General features: G+C 32.8%; 1 protein-coding gene across 11 annotated transcripts in view; it reads right to left on the minus strand.

Moving 5' to 3' along the window:
• LOC119833128 (uncharacterized protein CG43867) overlaps positions 1 to 4,922 on the minus strand; it is a 232,171-nt gene that overhangs the window by 186,871 nt on the left and 40,378 nt on the right. The window contains exon 2 of one of the 11 annotated variants that reach the window (XM_038357024.1): positions 1,670 to 1,673. The exons of the other annotated variants lie outside the window; for them this stretch is intronic. The gene's annotated coding sequence lies outside the window, so the exon portion shown is untranslated. The remainder of the gene's footprint in view (positions 1 to 1,669; positions 1,674 to 4,922) is intronic. 11 annotated transcript variants of the gene reach the window in all.

Raw genomic sequence — 4,922 nt, forward strand, 5'->3', positions numbered from 1 at the left:
ACCTCTCAAATAGAGAGGCTACCAGCATTCACTTTGATCTCAGTAATTGCGTCTTAATGTATTCATGGATAACATCCATTTTCGCTTAAATTACATTATTTTCATAAGCAGGTACTCATAAATACATTACAAAGTTATTTGTATTGCCGTATTGTAAACTGAACTGCTTATAATTTCTTCCCAACTCATTATGTAGTTTCCATTAAAATGCCGTAGAATTTTGAACTCCATCCATAGAATGCATTTTATATTATGTTTATGTGAAAAGTGTACTCTATTGTAGGATTCTATCTAAATCTAGATAGTATATACTTAGTAAAACAATCTTTGTCACACAATTTTTAATCGACTTCAAAAAAGGAGAAGTTTATCAATTCGACTGTATTTTTTCTGTTTTTTACCTCAAAACTTTTTACCGGGTGAACAGATTTTTATGATTCCTGTTTTGTTTGAAAGCTAGTACCTACCATGTGGTTCCATTAAATTAGTTCTTGTAAGTTCAGCTTGTTTGTAAAAAAATAATTCTCAAAAGCAAAAACGACTTCTCTGTATATTATCTATTCGCTTCACAAATGGTACAAAGTCCACTCTATATACGTGAATACCTAAATATAAAGCCAATATAAATGAGCACATGGTGATGAATACTTCACATTTGTTAGCGCCAGTTTGTTGTATGAAATAGCACATCAGTTTATTAAAATGCTCGTTTCGTCTCGCCTGAATTTCTGCGATAAGCAGCATGTGCATAGCAATGTCGTTTTTTATTTAAAAACGTATTTTACAAGCAATTTATTCAAGGGAAATTGTAATTATTCAGACTATTTTATGTACTAAAATTTTCCCTAAATAGCAAACCGATAATTCAAGGGTAATTATTCAGACTACTTTATGTACTAAAATTTTCCCTAAATGTAGTGAAATTACATTGATTAAATTTTCCTTACAGAATGTTGCAAGTATATAAGAAGTTCATATAAGCCACCCACAAAATTGTTTAATATTTAATGTGTGAATTTACACAGTTTTTCAATTATAATTTATATGGTACCAGGGTCCTTACGCCTCGACCTCACCAGTGGTACATATTATAATATAGCCTATAGCAATCAGGGATTACGTACATAACCGCCGATGAAAGTCAAGTCATTATCATGAACCCATTTATGTTCCCACTGCTGGGACACAGGCCTCCTATACAGAATATAAATTTCCAACACAATACCAGAAAACGTCTGTCAAAAACATTTATGTAAAAAATGAATTTATATTTAAAGAAAATTTCAAATTATACGACAAAAAGTACCAGGAGAGCATGAATGATAAAGGGTTGTTAACAACTAACTAGTCCAAGTTGTGAGCGACACGGAGCAGCTGCATATCGCAGGCAATATTCCGGGAAATGTACGAGAAAACAATCTAAAGATAAATTTATCTCAACTTCTCGTAAAGTTTAGCTCGAGACGGACGAGGCTTTGTTGTTGTTTCATAAAAATATATGTAAAAATGCAGTGGGAAATACAGTATAACCATTGTCTTACTTTAGTGTGATTACATAGTTTTTTTACATTTATTACAAGTAAGCCACTACTTTGTCAATGCTAGGTGAGATATTTTTCTGTCCCTAATTAATTTAATAATTTGAAACTCGAGCATGTCTGCGAACTACAGTACTGTTGAAATCCTTTGCGACTGAGTGACAAAATTAACTTCATTTATTTTTCGCCGTAATAGTTTCATTGTACTTGTTCATACTATGGTTGCGTACTATTTTATACGAATACGATATCTTTTGTACTTAAAAACTGTATATTGGATTTAAAATGCTTTAAATAAATCGCATATTAAACCCCATGTGGAATGTTGTGTGAATGTTTATTTATTTTTTCATGTCATAGTCGGAAAAGGAGTTGGGTCGTTTAGTCGTGGGCGCTACCACCGCCCATGGACATCTGCAGAAGCCAAACGGCTCTGCAAATGAATTGCCGTCATTTAAAGATACGGGATCAAATAAGGATAGATAAGGGGAATAAATAAGGGCTAGTAAAGGTAAGGAAAACAGGAACTACTCTGCTCATGGTAGCATTCTCACGCTTCTATTTTATTTAAGGGGATAAGTTATTTATTTATTTAACACTTTATTGTACTGATATACTAATAAACCTTAAATATAAAAACTTAAAACTAGACCAGCACAGAAGGCGACCTTATCACTAAAGAGTGATCTCTTCCAGGCAACCCACTGTGTATAGAAATAGTAAAAAGCAGGAGGTAGGTATTAAGTACATAAATATTTTAACTTAGAATACATATCACATATACATAAGTTACTTTCCCCGGAGCGAGCTGGCTCAATTCGTGCTAAAGCGCGCTCGACTCCCACAATAATTAATAAAAATAATTGTATAATATAATGTGAATTTGTTCACGAATATTCATATTTATAACTGCCTACGACCAATATTACCCATAACAGTTATTTCATATTATGTACATTATTTTTTGCGACAGTAACATGTTATTGCAGAACTTTAGCATCAGAACCCCCTACCAGACGAGAGTTTACACCCTTAAATTCCATAGCATGCCACGTAGCAGTTAAAACAATTACAGTCATTTAGGTAGTATCAAGATATTATGGCTGTATCGCTATAATAATTAAATAATTTTTGACATCGTCGCGTGACTGTGACGGAGTTATTCGACTAGGAGAATCTTTGACAATCGATTGTAACCTACATGCATGTGGGTGTAAATTGATTGATGTATAAATTGAAAATAATTGAAAGGATGAATAAATTGTTGTTAGTACTTGGAAGTGTATATATTTTGCATTTTGTTTTAGAGCAATACCTATCTATATGATATTATTTTTTGAGTCAATTTTTAGTCCAAATTATAGATGAAATCTAAATAATAATATGCACACGATTAGTTATTATTTAAAATAACGAATTTATTAATTTTCCTAACAATTAACAGACCAGAATAAAAATGTAAGACCATGTAAAAATCTAATAACATTAGGGGTATGCATGAACCAAAATACACTTACTTCTACCTGACTTCTCTCCCTTTGATATTAATAGTAACGGTAATTTCTATTCTATTGTTACGAAGCTGGCGCCCAACAATAGATTCAACTAGTCTAAGAAGCAAGTTTTCAAGTCGCGAGACTAACTCCTATAGTGATTTATTCACAGAAACTTAGTGTTTAGGCTTCGCTGCTTGTAAAGTTTGCTTTCTTGTGGGACTGGAAGTGTTGCATCTCATCTTTTGAATGTTGCATCGCTGTTTGGAGTTTTTACGAAGTTGCGTTTTCGTCTGGAATGTTCGAAAGCTTTAATATGATATAAACGGAACTGTTTATAAATTTTCACAACGCCGATAGTTATGGTAGAATAGATGCCACGTCATTTGTAAGCCATTTACTGTTTATTATATCAATATTTACATATCAAATTTTATGAAATCGATCGAGTTAACCGTGAAATTTTGACGAATATCTTCATATAAATAATTTCGCGTTTCAACTTGATGAATGAGTTACAACAGAAACACATCATTTTCATATATTTATATATTTTATAGTCGATCGATAACCTATAAATTTCCTAAAAAACATCAGCTAACTTTGGTCTAGAAACTCCCGTTTGCAATTGCTGATAAAGAAAACCCTACAAAGAGAGGTAAGGCGAGAAATCCTTTGAGATAAGGATGTGGACAATGACGGATCGAAGACGGAACGTTCCGTTTCACTCTGACAGCCCGTGACGTAATGTTCTACGCGATAAGAAGAATTTGTTCTTTGATAAAACTATGGCATTTGAAAATTTTTATAGTATTGTGAGCGCGACACTTCGAAAAGGGAATCTATACGATTTAAAGTTATCTATTGCTGAAGGAAAGTGGACGACCGTATCCTTTTCCTGACCAAGGACTTTCCTTCAATCGTGTCGTCAATGCTTTCTTTAAAAAGGTAACATATAACCAGCCATTGAGCCTTACGTCTACAGCAGTATGGTAGGCGTTAATTTCTTACGACAGCCGCCCCACAAGCTCATATAACCGCGTTATTGTGAAGAGATGATGTGTTGAATGCATCCAAACCCTAAAATACAAATGATTTATACAAAAAAGTAGACGTCGCATAAATACCAACTGGCAACTAGCTAAGTAAATTTCCGCTGTATATAATAAAACAAAACCGTGCACCGATCCAATAAATTACACGTTTTTTTTTAAACAAATTACTCAGTAAAATACAAACAACCGGCAACCATTAAATAATAGCAACACAATGTTAAACACCACTTAAAACGTAATATATCTTCGAGTGTGACCTAGGTGAGCTTATAATAAGTCCTAAGAACGAAAGCTGCATACAAAATGAAGTACAAATTACAGCCGCACATGAATTTTCCAGAACGCAACAACTTGCATATATTTATTCCGTACATTTACTTTTTTGCGCTCGAATTAGTAAGGGCCATTTTTTTGCTGAGTGGATTTTTCTAGAAGTGATTTTTTATTTTTATTTTAGTTTTTGTATAGCCTGAAGATTAAATCGATATTATTCGAATAAATGTATCCTCTAAGTTCGTTATTCGAGGCTCTATCTACTCAGATATTTGTATACATACTAATTTCTACCCCTATATTATTACAAATTGAGAATCAAATTAGGGTAAAGCATTGAGTCCTTATATTCATCTTTGTTAAAACAGACTGTAGTTCAATAACCTTATAAGAACCTCGCGTCAGAAGACACATAAAGAATGTGCAATATTTCTAGGTGTGTCAATTTAAAGCAGAAAACGACATAGCCATTATTTCTTATACTGGTTATTATACCTAGTCTTGCCATAAATATTGTAATAAAGAAAAAAGAAAATTGTTAACTGCAAATAACATTTATTACT

Source organism: Zerene cesonia, chromosome 16 (genome assembly GCF_012273895.1).
Source record: "Zerene cesonia ecotype Mississippi chromosome 16, Zerene_cesonia_1.1, whole genome shotgun sequence".
NCBI classification, from domain to species: Eukaryota; Metazoa; Arthropoda; class Insecta; order Lepidoptera; family Pieridae; genus Zerene; species Zerene cesonia.